This window comes from Nyctibius grandis (assembly GCF_013368605.1).
Source record: "Nyctibius grandis isolate bNycGra1 chromosome W unlocalized genomic scaffold, bNycGra1.pri SUPER_W_unloc_3, whole genome shotgun sequence".
Taxonomy (NCBI): domain Eukaryota; kingdom Metazoa; phylum Chordata; class Aves; order Nyctibiiformes; family Nyctibiidae; genus Nyctibius; species Nyctibius grandis.
Genome location: NW_027167474.1, coordinates 270,539 through 288,400, shown reverse-complemented (window position 1 = coordinate 288,400; position 17,862 = coordinate 270,539). Strand labels below are relative to the sequence as shown.

General features: G+C 49.3%; 1 pseudogene; it reads left to right on the top strand.

Annotated features, from left to right (window-relative positions):
* LOC137677207 (protein hinderin-like) overlaps nucleotides 1-17,862 on the top strand; it is a 149,653-nt pseudogene that overhangs the window by 112,969 nt on the left and 18,822 nt on the right.

The following is a 17,862-nucleotide window of genomic DNA, read 5'->3' as shown; positions in this document are numbered from 1 at the left end:
TGGCCAGTCCATGATCACTTCTAAGATTCCTGGGCGATTAGGGTTTCCTCTTTGAGCCCTCTGTGTAATTAATGCAATCCATTTACTCCATGTAGCATCAGTTGCATGATGGGTAGTAGGAACCTTACCCTTGAACATCCAGCCTAGTACTGGTAATCGAGGTGCCAGGAGAGGTTGTGCTTCAGAACCAATTACCTCTGAAGCAGCTTTAACTCCTTCATACGCTGCCAGTATCTCTTTTTCAGTTGGAGTGTAATTGGCCTCGGAACCCTTGTATCCTCGACTCCAAAATCCTAGGGGTCGACCTCGAGTCTCCCCTGGCACTTTCTGCCAGAGGCTCCAGGTAGGACCATTGTCCCCAGCTGAGGTGTAGAGCACATTTTTAACATCTTGTCCCGTACGGACTGGTCCAAGGGCTACTGCATGCACAATCTCTTGTTTAATCTGTTCAATAGCCTGTTGTTGTTCAGGGCCCCACTGAAAATCATTCTTCTTTCTGGTCACTTGATAAAGAGGGCGTACAATCTGGCTGTAGTCTGGAATATGCATTCTCCAGAAACCCACAACGCCTAAGAAGGCTTGTGTTTCCTTTTTGTTAGTTGGTGGGGACATAGCTGTTATTTTGTTGATCACCTCTATCGGGATCTGGCGACGCCCATCTTGCCATTTAATCCCTAAAAACTGGATCTCCCGGGCAGGTCCCTTGACCTTGCCTCTTTTTATGGCAAAACCAGCTTTCAGAAGAATTTGGATAATTTTCTCCCCTTTCTCAAAAACTTCTGCTGCTGTATCACCCCATACAATAATGTCATCAATGTATTGCAAATGTTCTGGAGCTCCACCCTCTTCTAGTGCAGTCTGGATCAGTCCATGGCAAATAGTAGGACTGTGTTTCCACCCCTGGGGCAGTCGATTCCAGGTATACTGGATACCTCTCCAGGTAAAAGCAAACTGTGGCCTGCACTTTGGTGCCAAAAGAATAGAGAAAAATGCATTAGCAATGTCTATGGTGGCATACCACTTGGCTGCCTTTGACTCCAGTTGGTATTGAAGTTCTAGCATGTCTGGCACAGCAGCACTCAGCGGTGGTGTAGCTTCATTTAGGCCACGATAGTCCACAGTTAATCTCCATTCTCCATCAGACTTTCGCACTGGCCATATAGGACTATTAAATGGTGAGCGAGTCTTGCCAATCACTCCTTGATTTTCTAATTGTCTAATCAGTTTATGAATGGGGATCAGGGAGTCTCGATTGGTGCGATATTGTCGTCGGTGCACCGTGGTAGTAGCAATTGGCACCTGTTGTTCTTCAACCTTCAGCAACCCCACAACAGAAGGATCCTCTGAGAGGCCAGGCAAGGTAGACAGCTGTTTAATGTCCTCAGTCTCTACAGCTGCTATACCAAAGGCCCATCTATACCCTTTTGGGTCCTTAAAATACCCTTTCTTAAGGTAGTCTATGCCAAGGATGCACAGGGCATCTGGGCCAGTCACAATGGGGTGCTTTTTCCATTCATTTTTAGTTAGGCTCACTTCGGCCTCCAATACAGATAACACTTGAGATCCTCCTGTTACTCCTGAAATACTGATAGATTCTGCCCCTTTATGATCCGATGGCATTAGGGTGCACTGTGCACCAGTGTCTACCAAGGCTCGATACCTTTGTGGTTTTAATGTGCCAGGCCATCGAATCCACACAGTCCAATAAACTCAGTTGTCCCTCTCCTCCACCTGGCTGGAGGCAGGGCCCCCCTAATTAAGAAATGGATTCGTGCTGCTCACGGGGATTGGACCTTCATTTCTCCTATTCACACTTGGGAAAAAGGGATTTGAGGCCCATCTACCCTGACTGGGGTCCTGTTCACTGGTAACTGGAGCAGCCATCCTTCTAGAAAAATTCTCTCTGGTATTTCTTTTAGCTTGCAACTCACGTACTCGTGCCTGTAGGGTACTGGTAGGTTGTCCATGCCATCTGCTCATGTCCTCCCCATAACCACGCAGGGCAAACCACAGGATACCTCGTGATGTGTTCCATTTCCTTTGAGCTGGTCCTGTAGGAGAGCGTTTTCTCCTAACGGCTGCAACGCGCGCCAGTGTAGGTAGAGAGTCAAGTTTATTCTCGATCCTGGACAGTTTGTCTGACAGTTGTTTAAATGAGTCCTTGTTTTCCTTAGTCAGTTTTTCCACAGCCGAGATGCGGGCCTGCAGTGGGGAAGAAATACTATCTTCATACTGTCGCATACAGTTAGCCATTTCGCCCACACTAGGTCGTGCCATAGCATCTTCTCCCCAGACTAATATTGACAATGTATGGGTATATGTCGGTGGAGCATTCTTCACGACCTTCCGGAACATGGATCGGTTGCATTCCACTTCATCAGGATCTACAATGTCCCGTGGGTGTCTATAAATGATCTCTTGCACAGCCAGTTCTCTAAGGTAGTTAATACCTTTTTCTATAGTGGTCCATTTGCTTAGGTGACTCAGAACATCATCTTTATAGGGATACCTGCTCTTTACAGCTGACAAGAGTCGCCTCCAGAGACTGATAGTGTTTGACTTTCTTGCGAGCGCCTTATCAATACCACCATCTCTGGACAGGGATCCCAACTGTCTGGCTTCTCTGCCATCTAATTGCATGCTGTCTGCCCCATTATCCCAGCATCGGAGCAACCAGGTAATTATAGGTTCACCGTCATAACGGCTGAAGTCTTTCCTTCTATTTCTCAGGTCCTTCAGGGATAAGGAGTGGTAGGTTACCTCTACATCCGAGTCCTCCTCTTGTGATAGTTCTGCTTTAGAAGGACCTTTCTTCTGTGATGGGTCTGCTTTAAAAGGACGATTGAGGAAACCCCCATCTGTGTCAGGCCCTGACTCTGCCTGAGAAGGGCCCTCACCTGGGTCATATGATGGCTCTGCCTTAGAAGGCTCCGAGTCATCATCCTTCTCTTCACAAGCTGATTTCTTTCTGTATTTCTTCCTGGTTACAGGAGTAATTGGTACAGATTCGATAGATGCTGGGGTCCGAGTAGCTGCAGTGGCCATCTTGGGGGGTGTAGCAGCTGTGGTGCAGGCTGCCGAGGTTTCAGTGGATTTAGTGGCTGTAGCAGCAGCACACGCTGTAGGATCTGAGGTGGCTGCATAACACCTACAACTGTCCCTGCACCAATATTTAATCTTATCCCACATCAGAAACACATTCAGGACAACCTAAAATAAAAACATGCCACCTAGACAGCACCATCCTAATTTCGCAAAATCTAGTGGAAGCAGCTTGGCAGAAAAGGAGAAGGTACTATTTCCCAAAGTAAAACTGGAAGTGTAATCATTAACAGAATCAGCTAAAGGACGCCTCGAGCGTGCAGATGAAGTCACTGCTACTGATTCACGATTAAAGCTGCCCATCATTGTGTCATAGAGATAAGAGATCGGAATAGGAACTGCCCAGTTTATCACAGCATAAATCAGTATCAAACCCCATACCAAAACAATACATTTCAACCAGCGCCCACTGCTAAACTGCATGTCAACATTCATAAGAAGCAAGCAATAACACAGTGCCCACGGCAGGTAAGGCATCATTGCAATACTCAACTGTGAAAGAAACTCCATAAAAAGATGAGATAACACAGCATTCAAAAATGACATCACTATCTTCACTATCTGTTTTAATTTCCAACCCCTTATAAATCTCAAAGGAAGAGATCTGATACTCTCTCAGCTGAGGTCTCTGGGTCTCTTCCCCCCAGAGCCAGGATTCAACTTATCAGAGCAACCTGTTGGAGCTTCTCTCGAGCCCCTGTTCAGGTACCAATAAATCTGTCAGGGTTTAAAGCTGGGCCGGCTATTAACCAGGTGGCAGATGCTCTCTGTTAACCCTCTCCCCCCCCCCCCACCCTAAGGGAAAGGGAAAAGGGAAAGAGACTTACAGGTTGGAAAGTTAAAACAGTTTTAATAAACTATAGTAATAAAAAAGAGTATAATAAGAATAATAGAAATAATCAAATATATACAAATATATACAAAACCAAGATCAAGAGCTTGGAAAAACCTCCTTAGGCAGAGCTGCTCCCCCAGCACAGGCAGAGGGGAAAATGCAGTACCTCCCCCTGTTATCACACCTGCAGGCTTTTAACTGGAGAATTGGCAAAGCTGGTACCAATCAGTGGGAGACAGGAGGGCCCCTCCCTCCTGGGCCCCACCTCCAGGAGACAGTGGGTTAGTGATAAATAGGAAAGTGAGAATGACATGTATGGGATGGAATACCTCGTTGGTCAATCTTGGGTCACTTTTGCTGGCTGCTCCTCCCTGCAGGTGTGACCCCCCTTTGGCTCTTCACTCCTAAGCAGTGAGGAATTTAGCAGTGACCTTGGTTTCTCTAGGACTAATTGGCCTGGTTTGGGCCAAAACAGGACATAGTGCCAGGCTCAGGCACTTGTCGCAGCCAGACCTGCACAGCTGCGTGTTTGTGCAGGATCTCGGTCTGAGTTTCCACATTCTTCCTCATTGTGGCTCTTGGCTGTGTTGTGACCATGTTCTTCTCTCTGGCCGGGAGGGAACCAACCACTGTTTGCTGCTTCCCACACACCCTGCTCACGCATCCCTGCAGGCTGCTGTTCCTCCTCTCCCCTCACCTGCACTGGCCGTTCTCTTAGAGCGATCCAGCTTACTTTGTGCACTGGCAAAGACTCAGCGCCCTGCCCAATGAGCTGCAAACAGCAGCTCAGCTGTAACTGCCCAACGAGCTGCAAACGGCTGTGTGCCCCCCCCCCCCCCCCCGGGGCACACACAGTCACTGCTCACCCTGTGCCCTGTGGGCAGCTACTAGGCTTCTTATCACCTGATCAACGGTGGGTGGTGCTGGCTCCACAGGCTATCTCAGCAGCCCGCCCACCAACTGACAGCCCCCAGCAAAGGCAAAGGGCTTTTCCCGGCTTCAAAAAGCCCCCAAAAGAGCTTTTCGTCGGCCCTTTTTGCTGCAGATCCCTTCCCCAGTGCAGTCTTACTTGCCCTGAAGCTGGTCTCCGTGGCAATCTGTGAGTTGACTGCGAAGAAGTTGCACTGACATTTTAAAAGCACCTTGTCAAAATCTTCCAGTGTTTAATTATCCTTGGTGCTACGAAACTGCATTATTTTGAGGTTGAGTTTGTCGAACTTTTATTTCCAGCTGCTGGACTTAGTTGTGCCTTTGGAAGCAAGATTGCAAAGCTCCCCTGTTGTCAGATAGTAAGTACCCTCCGACACACCGTGATAAACTCCTGGTTCAGCCTTCTCTTTGATGAGATGGGGTCCTTTACGCCTTGTGTCCTAATGTCTGTTTTCCAGCCTCTGCATGATTTTGGGGGCCTGTTTTTGAACTTTCTCCAGCACTTACGCATCTGGAAGGGTTTACTCTAGAGCAGATGCTGTTGCTGTGAACGATGACAGTGTGGCCTCATCTGCACAGTATTTCCCTTTTGACACTTTCAGGAGCCTTGTTTGGAGGTGTTGGGCTGGGTACCTGGTCTCCTTGCACTTCAGATCATGTCTCTGTTTCTTGGAAGCAGGAAGTCTGTAAGTGAAACCAGGAGACCCTGCTAAATTTAGAAGAGTTGAGGAGGAAGAAATAATGTGAAGTAGAAATACCAAGCAGAAAAACGAAAAAAAGATTGCAGGATTCAATTTGGGATGGAGCATGAACCTGGGGGTGCATCATCTGTGAACTCAGCCACCTTCAAAACAATCTGAAAGACACATGCTTGTGGGATGGGGGAGACCCAGATAGAAGAAACCCTCAGAAGGAGAAGAGTGAACAAAGCATGAGGCGATGATACCTGATAGCAACAAAAACAGACGACTTTTGAGCTGCAGGTGAGGAGGCGATGACATCTCTAAATTGCGGAGGAAATGGCTCCTTGTCAGTGGGTCTGGTGCCTCTCTATTTGCACTAGTGCCTTCAGCACGGGGATCTCATTAACAGAGAGAGTTTACTGGCAGATTGGAGGGGTTTCAGTGAGGAGTAATAAAAATGATCAAGGACTGCTGGAATGGACATAATGAGGAAACAAGATTAGGAGAGTCAGATATTTATAGCTTGGGTGAGAGAGACAATTAAAAAGTAAGGTGGGAGATGGACTGGGTGACCTGAAAGCCTTGTCTATGTTTAATAACTTCTTGTCTGCTGTACAGAGGACTTGAATTTACCAAGGCTGTCAGTCTGACTCTTAACAGCCCTAACTTCCCATGTTGAAAAGCTCAGGTGGGTGTACTCTGGCTGTATTGACACTGTCAGAATGTCACGGGGTGGGGATCTGTTCCTTGTCCCCCTTTTTTTTTCGGCATTGTCTCAGAAACCGTCCTATCCCATGTGCTCAGACGCCATCTTCTGGGGTACAGGACTACCTGACCTTGATGACATTTTCTGAGGCAAGAAGTTAGTCGCCGACTAGGGGTGAGTGACGTCTCCGCCCTCCAGCCCTCCACCCCCTCCGCAGAGACCCATCCGGGATATTGGGCGACAACCCGGCAATGGGCCAATCCTACGGCGCGGGAACCGGACCTGGCACGCCCTCGGGCCTGTGAGTGGTACAAACTATGACTGGCGGCTCCACGTAAGCATGACTCTGCAAAAATTCTCTATTAGAGAGGCCGTTTTGCCCCACCGCGCGCGCGCCCAGCCCCGACTGCCGAGAATCAACAGAGGACCCACGGGATGCCGTGGGATCCAGGGTGGTGACTATCCTTTCCCTCTCAACTGATCTCTTTTCCTCTCTTCCTTTTACTTACTTCTCTCTCTCTCTCTCTCCCTTCCTTGCTCACTAAGTTGACTCATTGTTGGACTTAATAAAGTCAAAGTTAAGTGTATTGATACCGTGCCTCGGTTGTGCTTTGTCCGAACTCAAGGATCACGAATCTATTTTATCTTTGGTCAGGATTTTGGGGGTGATTTATACCAGGTGATTAATCAGGCGGGTCCCACATGGACTGACTGCAATTGAATCAGGTGGGTCCCTCTCGGGACTGACTGCATTGAATGGGCGGGTCCCTCTCAGGACTGACTGCATTTAATTTCTATATTTACTAATAAGGCAGATCTTAATCTGGAACCTGACATTTTAAATTGGCGTCACGGACAGGATCCTTGAGTTTCGGAAGGTATCAATAGCTTAGAGAGAATGGGCGCAAGTCTGAATGCAGCTGTTGAAACCCAAAATCAGGAATTAGAAGACCTGGCAGAGATGCCGCAGGCACTAAAGCTTTTGGTGCAGTTGTTGCAAGAGCGGGTGGCAGATTTAGAGCAAAAAAACTGTGAATTGGAGGAACAGGTTAAAACTCTGCAAGATGAAGTAGGGAACGAACAGGAGAATGTAAGGTGTTTGCAGGAGGCTTTTGTAGAAAAGTTACTTGCTTGTGACTGCAGGGGGCGACGGAATCATCAACAGGGAACTGATGCAGCCCTGTCCCATGGTGATTGTCACAAAAGGGATAGTTTGTGCCCCAATGGAGAACTAGAGGAAGTGAGGACGCGATATGATTTACCGCAGGGTCCTCCGCAACCCCTTCGACCGCTGGTCAAGGTAGAATATGCTTATGAGGATAGTGAGGACAATAACCCTAAGATGGTTACTAAGGAGGTGCCGTATAGAGCAACTGAAATGGCTAAGTTGAAAAAAGAATATTCGCGCAATCCGAAGGAGTCTGAGACAGAGTATGTGTGGAGAGTGTCGTTAACTGGTGGTGATCAGATTCTGTTGAGTGAAAGAGAAGCTGAGGGATATTGGGGACCTGGAGTGTTTTTGACTACCGGTGATCATAGGGCCCCTTGGTCTCTCACCCAGCGAGCAGCTTATTGGGCTGGAGGTTTAAATCCCTTGGAGAGGGGAGATCCTCTTGGGCTTACAGGCTCGCTGGATCAGCTTGTGCAGAATGTGCACAAGGCGGCTTGTTTGCAGATGATGTATGATCGGGAATTGAAGTTTAGGCAGGAATCCCCAATGATGATACCGGTAGATCCTGAGAGGATGACTCCCCTGGTTAGAGGTTTGCCTGATTCATTGAAACCCTTAGGAATTCAATTGCAAGGCACTATCAGAAATACCCCTCAGAGTGCACGGGTGACAGCTGCTTTAACCGGAGCTTTAACCCCGGATTGCCATATCCTGGGACAAAAAGTGTGGACGTGGGGGGAAGTAGCTCAAGAATTGATTAACAATGCGCGGAAATATGGCCCAGTGAGATCAGAACCTAAAAATGTGAGGCGTACGGAGGTGAAGTTTCCTCTGGTGAGGCCCTCTCCCCCCAAACCTGGTGAATTTACAGAATCACAGAATCAACCAGCTTAGAAGAGACCTCTGGGATCATCGAGTCCAACCATTGCCCTGACACCACCATGTCAACTAGACCATGGCAATAAGTGCCATGTCCAGTCTTTTCTTAAACACATCCAGAGATGGTGACTCCACCACCTCCCTGGGCAGCCCATTCCAATGTCTAATAACCCTTTCTGAAAAGAAATTCTTCCTAATGTCCAACCTGAACCTCCCCTGGCGAAGCTTGAGGCTGTGTCCTCTTGTCCTATCACTAGTTGCCTGGGAGAAGAGGCCGACTCCCACTTCACTACAACCTCCCTTCAGGTAGTTGTAGACTGCAATAAGGTTACCTCTGAGCCTCCTCTTCTCCAGGCTAAACAACCCCAGCTCCCTCAGCCGTTCCTCATAGGTCAGACCCTCCAGACCCTTCACCAGCTTGGTTGCCCTCCTCTGGACTCGCTCCAACACATCAACGTCTTTCTTGAAGTGCGGGGCCCAGAACTGGACACAGGATTCAAGGTGCGGCCTCACCAGTGCCGAGTACAGAGGGACGATCACTTCCCTAGACCGGCTGGCTACACTATTCCTAATAGAGGCCAGGATGCCATTGGCCTTCTTGGCCACCTGGGCACACTGCTGGCTCATGTTGAGCCGGCTGTCGATCAGCACCCCCAGGTCTCTTTCCACCGGGCCGCTTTCTAACCACTCTTCCCCCAGCCTGTAGCGCTGCATGGGGTTGTTGTGGCCGAAGTGTAAGACCTGGCACTTGTTCTTGTTGAACCTCATGCCGTTGGTCTCGACCCATCTATCTAACCTGTCCAGATCCCTCTGTAGGGCCTTCCTACCCTCCAGCAGATCGATACTCCCACCCAGCTTGGTGTCATCTGCAAATTTGCTGAGGGTGCACTCAATCCCTACGTCTAGATCATCTATAAAGATATTGAACAGCATCGGCCCCAGAACTGAGCCCTGGGGAACACCGCTAGTGACCGGCCGCCAATTGGACTTTGCCCCATTCACCACCACTCTCTGGGCTCGGCCATCCAGCCAGTTTTTAACCCATCGAAGAGTCCACCCATCCAAGCCCCGGGCAGCTAGTTTGTCTAGGAGGATGCTGTGGGAGACAGTGTCGAATGCCTTACTGAAGTCTAGATAGACTACATCCACAGCCCTGCCCTCATCTACTAAGCGGGTCACTTGGTCATAGAAGGAGACCAGGTTGGTCGAGCAGGACCTGCCTTTCATGAATCCATGTTGGCTGGTCCCGATGCCCCGATTGTCCTGCATGTGCCGTGTAATGGCACTCAGGATGATCTGTTCCATCACCTTGCCTGGCACTGAGGTCAGGCTGACAGGCCTATAGTTCCCTGGATCGTCCTTCCGACCCTTCTTGTAGATGGGCGTTACATTTGCTAATTTCCAGTCAGCTGGAACTTCTCCAGTTAACCAGGACTGCCGGTAGATAATCGAGAGTGGTTTGGCAAGTTCATTTGCCAGTTCCTTCATTACTCTGGGGTGAATCCCATCTGGGCCCATAGCCTTGTGGGTGTCCAATTGGCACAGCAGGTCACTAACCGTCTCCTCCTGGATCATGGGGGGTTCACACAGCCCCCTGTCCCTAACTTCAGGCTCTGGGGGCCGAGTCTCCTGAGGACAACCGGTCTTGACATTAAAGACCGAGGCAAAGAAGGCATTGAGCACCTCTGCCTTTTCCTCAGCCCCTGACACTACACTACCCTCCTCATTTAGCAAGTGGTGGAGGCTCTCCTTGACCCTCCTTTTGCTGTTGATGTATTTGTAGAAGCTTTTTTTGTTATCTTTGACCGTAGCAGCCAAATCAAGCTCTAATTGAGCTTTGGCCTTTCTAATCTTCTCCCTACACGACCTGGCAACGTCCCTATAGACCTCCCGAGTTACCCGACCCTTCTTCCAGAGCAAATAGGCTCTCTTTTTTTCCCTAAGTTCTAGCCTAAGTTCTCTGTTTAACCAGGCCGGTCTTTTTCCCCGATGGCTTGTCTTCCTACACACTGGGACAGCCTGCTCCTGAATATTTAGCATTTCCCTTTTGAAGCATGTCCAGCCTTCCTGGACTCCTTTGCCCTTCAGGACCGATTCCCAAGGGACTGGGTCCACCAGCCTCTTAAACAGGCTAAAGTCTGCCCGCCGGAAATCTAAGGCAGAAGTTCTGCTCTTGCCCCTCCTTACTTCCCCCACTATCGAAAACTCTAACATTTCGTGGTCGCTATTCCCAAGACGGCCACCGACCCTCACATCTCCCACTAGTCCTTCTCTGTTCACAAACAACAGGTCAAGCAGGGCCCCTCCTCTAGTGGGCTCATTTACCACTTGCATGAGGAAGTTGTCCTCCACACATTCGAGGAACCTCCTAGATTGCTTCCTCTCTGCCATGTTGAATTTCCAGCTGACATCCGGCAAGTTGAAGTCGCCCACGAGCACAAGGGCCGGCGACCGGGTGGCTTCTGACAGCCGCTTGTAAAGCACCTCGTCCGCCTGCTCATCCTGGTTGGGTGGTCTATAACAGACTCCCACCGTAATGTCCACCCTGCCGACCTTCCCCCTGATCTTTACCCATAGACATTCAAGCTTGTCATTCTCATCATCTTCCTCAATTTCGACACAGTCCAAGCACTCCCTAACATACAGCGCTACCCCACCGCCTCTCCTGCTTTGCCTGTCCCTCTTAAAGAGCTTATAGCCATCCATAGCAGCACTCCAGTCATGAGAGTCATCCCACCACGTTTCTGTGATGGCAACCACATCATAACCTTCCTGCTGTACAGTGGCTTCTAGCTCTTCCTGTTTGTTGCCCATACTGCGTGCATTGGTGTAAATGCACTTCAGCTGGGCTAGCGGCCTTGCCCCCGATGCAGGCCTGTCGCCCCTAAGTTCATTTGCAGTTGCCCTGGTCTTATCCCCCTCCCCCATTGAACCTAGTTTAAAGACCTCTTAACCAGCCCTGCCAACTTCTGGGCCATAACCCTTTTCCCCTTCTGACTTAGCTGTTCCCCATCCAGCATAAGCAGGCCCGGTGCCATGAAAGCCCCCCCATGGTCAACGAACCCAAAATCCCACCTATGGCACCAGTCTCTTAGCCACATATTAATCTGTTGTACTTTCATAGTCCTTTCCCTATTTTCACCTAACACCAAAGGAATTGTAGAGAATATAATTTAAAGAGAGATCGTACATCTCGAAGGAAAGTGTTGTGGATAATAGGATTGTTTGTGGTAAGCTTAGCGCTATGAGAGGCCAAGTGCACCATTCGTCAGCAACCAATCCTTCTCAGAGACCCCTTTAAGGTAATAAAACCAATTTTAGCAGGGACTCCTCCCCCTGACGGGGTGGCACAACGAGCATCCGTGCGGAAATGGTATGCACAAATTGAACATTATTGTGGCATCTTTAATGTATCAGAAGGCACACCTAAAAACTAGCTATACAGGAGGAATTCTCTCCAGATCGTGAGAATAACCTCCCACCTCCACTCATACAAGTAGCGCCTCCATTTTCCAAGCAATTACCGAATGCCTGGTTCACTGATGCCTCAGCCAAACATGAGGGAAAAGTGTGGAAGTATCGAGCCGCTGCCTTACAAGCCCAGACTGATGAGAAAATCATAACTGAAGGTGAAGGTAGTGCACAAGTGGGTGAATTAATTGCTGTTTGGAGTGTTTTCCAACATGAGGCTCAATCTTCTTCTCCTGTCTATATCTATACTGATTCTTTTGCTGTCTTCAAGGGGTGCACCGAGTGGCTTCCTTTCTGGGAGAAAAATGGATGGGAAGTAAACTGGGTACCGGTATGGCAGAAGGAAAAGTGGCAGGACATTTTAAGAATTGCCAAACGAGGGAATTTTGCCATAACCTGGTGGCCTCTCACCAAAACAGTGATGATCTAGCTAGCCAATTGAACAATAAAGCAGACGAATTGTCTCGTTTAGCTCCCTTACAAAATTAACCAATAACAGAAAATTGGGAGAGACTATTGGAGTGGCTGCATGTCAAACGAGGACACACAGGAGCCAAAGATCTTTACTGCGAGGCACAAGCTCGAGGCTGGCCTGTCAGAAGAGAAAACTGTCGAACATGTATTTCTGAGTGCAGTTTATGCCGCAACCGACTCGACAGACATCCCCTAGACAGCCCTCCCTTACACATTAAAAGCGGAAAAGGACTGTAGGAAACATGGCAAATAGATTATATCGGGCCTTTCCGCAAATCAGAAGGAAAACAATATGTGTTAGTGGGAGTGGAAGTAGTATCAGGACTGGTACAGGCAGAAGCGTTTGCCCGAGCCACTGGGGCAAACACAGTCCAAGCCTTAAAAGGATGGTTTAGTTCTTTCCCAAAACCTCAATCAATTCAATCGGATAATGGTTCACATTTTACAGCTAAGGTTGTTCAAGATTGGGCAACCGAAGAAGGAATCAAATGGACTTTCCACACTCCCTACTACCCCCAAGCAAATGGGATAGTGGAAAGGACCAATGGTTTACTAAAGCGATTTCTAAAACCGCATGACCCAGGATGGGCAGGCCGGTTGTGGGATGCTCTCACTTTGGTAAACAACCGTTGGGGAAAATTTGTAAGTCCAAAAATTACAGCTTTTTATCTGGAGCCCCCGACAATTATACCTGCCCCCAAAGGCCCAGATCATCCCATAAATTCATCTTATCATCCAGGCCAACCAGTACTGGTAAAACTCCCTACCGTGGGAGAAGTTCCACTGGTACTTGTTACCCCGTTTAATGAATACGCTTGGAAAGCAAAAGATGCCCTGGGAAAGGAGCATAAAATTAATACACTATGGATTGTTCCATCATTTTAACCAAAACCTCATCTGGTTCTTTCACTAATAGGACCGAGAAGTTTCCTTTTTTACAGGTTGTAAGATAGAAGTTCAGAGAAGAAGATAGTAACATTTAATGGAAGTTTTGATTGTGTGTATAGTTTTAAATTGTATAGCTTTAATAATCTTTGCAGTATGCCTTTATCACCACTGGCAAAACTGTTTTGGGCAGTTGTATGTTGTCTCGTCTGTACTGTTCAAAGCATGCCCGGCGAGAACCCTCATCTTGGCCCATACAATACCCTGCTCCTGGTCGCTATTGTATTAGTCAAACCCAAAAGGGAGGGTGGTACAATCAGTCCCTGGTGGGAGAAGGTTTTCCGGTCCCCCACTAATTACACTCACTTTGGGGAAATATTAGGTGCAAATTGTGTTTGGAAACAATGGGCAGGAGCATGGTAATGTAAATGGTGATGGAATGAAATGAATCGCATTAACCGTGACGTGACAGGGGACCCCTTTGGCCTGGGAACCATCTGAGTCAAAGGACTACTGCCCTGCCAGATTATGGCCAAGTCAGTCCTTCGCAAATGGGATGCAAACCCTGAAAGGTCATTACTGGATTTGCGGGCACCATGCATACAAAATGTTACCAAAAAATTGGCCTGGGGTATGTTATATTGGGATGATATGACCACCATTCTTCTTACTTCTGGAAATTGACAGCCAAGAACTGGGAATCAAATTATATGATCCCCAACAAATTATTGAGTATTATGGACCCGCAACCTGGAACACCAATGAACCAATCAGCGGTGCTCGAGAACCAATCAACATTGGCTGGTTCTCGATTACCTGCTAGCAGAAGAAGGAGGAGTTTGTGCAAAATTAAATGACTCTAATTGTTGCTTGAAAATTGATGATAATGGAGATGTGGTTACATTATATAACTCTTTTCTCATTTTGTTTACGACATGTTATAACTGTATCATAATTTTATCAAAAGTTGTTTGTCGTTATTGATGATGTTGTTAGACTTCTGTAAAGAAGAGGAGGTGTCTCATTCTGTTTATTAGAATGATATCAATGGCAAGTCATTGGACTTATCTTTATTTCCTTGTATGCTTTTCTCTTCCCTTTTCCTTCTTTTAACCTCTTATCTTTTTCTATCCTTACCTTTCTACACCCCCTGGAATCGAACAACTGACATTGATGATTTCTGAGCCACAGGGTGGTGTGGGGATCTGTTCCTTGTCCCCCTTTTTTTTTTTTCTTTCAGCATTGTCTCAGAAACCGTCCTATCCCACGTGCTCAGACGCCATCTTCTGGGGTACAGGACTACCTGACCTTGATGACATTTTCTGAGGCAAGAAGTTAGTCGCCGACTAGGGGTGAGTGAGTCTCCGCCCTCCAGCCCTCCACCCCCTCCGCAGAGACCCATCCGGGATATCGGGCGTCAACCTGGCAATGGGCCAATCCTACGGTGCGGGAACCGGACCTGGCACACCCTCGGGCCTGTGAGTGGTGCAAACTATGACTGGCGGCTCCACGTCAGCATGACTCTGCAAAAATTCTCTATTAGAGAGGCCGTTTTGCCCCACCGCGCGCACGCTGAGCCCCGACTGCCGAGAATCAACAGAGGACCCACAGGACGCCGTGGGATCCAGGGTGGTGACTTCCCTGGGGAGCGCGAGCGACCTGGAGCATGGCGAACAGGAGCGCACAAACAGGAGCGTGGCAGTTTGCGCGGCAGTTCGCGCAGGCAGGGCGAGCAGAGTAGGCAGGCAGGAAGGTATGGTTTCCACTCGGCGGGGCCCTAAGTCCCTTGTGGGTGCCAGAAAAGACATGGCAACCCAAACGGACCTGCTGCGGAAGCATGCAGAGGTGCAGGTGTCAGGCTGCAGGGAGTGCCAGAGCCTGGCCCTGGCACTCGAGGGTAACGGAGACCTCACCTGTGTGAGGTGCGAACAGGTCGACGACCTGATCTCCTTGGTGGCCCAACTCAAGGAGGAGGTGGAAAAGTTAAGGAGCACAGGAGCATCCCAGGAAGAGGATGGCGGGCAGTGCTGTTCCCTGCCTGTCCTGGGGAAAACGGATGGGCCTAATGCTCCCCGGGTAGTAGAGGATCCTCTTCCTCCTCCACAAGGAGCAGGAGGAGACCTAGGGGATGGGGGGGAATGGAGGCACGTCCCTGCTCGGGGTGGCAGGCGAATCCCATCCCGACCTTCTTCCCCTCCCCGCGTCCCCCTGCAGAATAGGTATGAGGTGCTGGAGCCTGAGCATCTTCCTGAGTGTCAGGAAGACACGAATCTAGGTGAAGGACCTTATATGGGGCTACGTAAACAGAAGCAACCAAGTAAGAGGGTTGCAACCAGCTCCAAAAAGGAGAAAAGAAAAGTAATTGTTATAGGCGACTCCCTGCTAAGGGGAACGGAGGGCCCCATATGCAGGCCAGACCCGACTCACAGGGAAGTCTGCTGCCTCCCTGGGGCTCGGGTAAGGGATGTTGCCAGGAGGCTTCCTGAACTGGTGAGGCCCTGTGACTACTACCCACTATTAGTATTCCAGGTGGGTAGGGATGAGATTGAAGAGAGAAGACCCAGGGCTATCAAAAGGGACTTCAGGGCCCTGGGGCGTTTGGTGAAGGGGGTAGGTGCACAGGTGATATTCTCTTCAATTCCTTCGGTGTTAGGTGAAAATAGGGAAAAGACTATGAAAGTACAACAGATTAATATGTGGCTAAGAGACTGGTGCCATAGGTGGGATTTTGGGTTCGTTGACCACGGGGCGGCTTTCATGGCACCGGGCCTGCTTATGCTGGATGGGGAACAGCTAAGTCAGAAGGGGAAAAGGGTTATGGCCCAGAAGTTGGCAGGGCTGGTTAAGAGGTCTTTAAACTAGGTTCGATGGGGGAGGGGGATAAGACCAGGGCAGCCACAAATGAACCTAGGGGTGACAGGCCTGCATCGGGGGCAAGGCCGCTAGCCCAGCTGAAGTGCATTTACACCAATGCACGCAGTATGGGCAACAAACAGGAAGAGCTAGAAGCCACTGTACAGCAGGAAGGTTATGATGTGGTTGCCATCACAGAAACGTGGTGGGATGACTCTCATGACTGGAGTGCTGCTATGGATGGCTATAAGCTCTTTAAGAGGGACAGGCGAAGCAGGAGAGGCGGTGGGGTAGCGCTGTATGTTAGGGAGTGCTTGGACTGTGTCGAAATTGAGGAAGAGTGAGGTGTAGTGAGGTGGATTGTGAACTGGCTGAAGGAAAGAAGCCAGAGAGTGGTGGTCAATGGGATTGAGTCCAGTTGGAGGCCTGTGTCTAGCGGAGTCCCTCAAGGGTTGGTACTGCGATCAGTACTATTCAATATATTCATTAATGACTTGGATGAGGGATTAGAGTGCACTGTCAGCAAGTTCGCTGATGACACAAAACTGGGAGGAGTGGCTGACACAACGGAAGGCTGCGCAGCCATTCAGAGAGACCTGGACAGGCTGGAGAGTTGGGCGGGGAGAAATTTAATGAAATATAACAAGGGCAAGTGTAGAGTCCTGCATCTGGGCAAGAACAGCCCCATGTACCAGTACGAGTTGGGGGCAGACCTGTTGGAGACCAGCGTAGGGGAAAGGGACCTGGGGGTCCTAGTGGACAACAGGATGACCATGAGCCAGCAGTGTGCCCTTGTGGCCAAGAAGGCCAATGGCATCCTGGGCTGTATTAGAAGGGGTGTGGTTAGCAGGACAAGAGAGGTTCTCCTCCCCCTCTACTCTGCCCTGGTGAGGCCGCATCTGGAATATTGTGTCCAGTTCTGGGCCCCTCAGTTCAAGAAGGACAGGGAACTGCTAGAGAGAGTCCAGTGCAGAGCCACGAAGATGATTAAGGGAGTGGAACATCTCCCTTATGAGGAGAGGCTGAGGGAGCTGGGTCTCTTTAGCTTGGAGAAGAGGAGACTGAGGGGTGACCTCATTAATGTTTATAAATATGTAAAGGGCAAGTGTCATGAGGATGGAGCCAGGCTCTTCTCAGTGACATCCCTTGACAGGACAAGGGGCAATGGGTGCAAGCTGGAACACAGGAGGTTCCACATAAATATGAGGAAAAACTTCTTTACGGTGAGGGTGACCGAACACTGGAACAGGCTGCCCAGAGAGGTTGTGGAGTCTCCTTCTCTGGAGACATTCAAAACCCGCCTGGATGCGTTCCTGTGTGATATGGTCTAGGCAATCCTGCCCCGGCAGGGGGATTGGACTAGATGATCTTTCGAGGTCCCTTCCAATCCCTAACATTCTGTGATTCTGTGATTCTGTGAAGATGGTGAGGATGACAAGGTTGAATGTTTATGGGTAAAGATCAGGGGGAAGGTCGACAGGGTGGACATTACGGTGGGAGTCTGTTATAGACCACCCAACCAGGATGAGCAGGCGGACGAGGTGCTTTACAAGCGGCTGTCAGAAGCCGCCCGGTCACCGGCCCTTGTGCTCATGGGCGACTTCAACTTGCCGGATGTCTGCTGGAAATACAACATGGCAGAGAGGAAGCAATCTAGGAGATTCCTCGAATGTGTGGAGGACAACTTCCTCATGCAAGTGGTAAATGAGCCCACTAGAGGAGGGGCCCTGCTTGACCTGTTGTTTGTGAACAGAGAAGGACTAGTGGGAGATGTGAGGGTCGGTGGCCGTCTTGGGAATAGCGACCACGAAATGTTAGAGTTTTCGATAGTGGGGGAAGTAAGGAGGGGCAAGAGCAGAACTTCTGCCTTAGA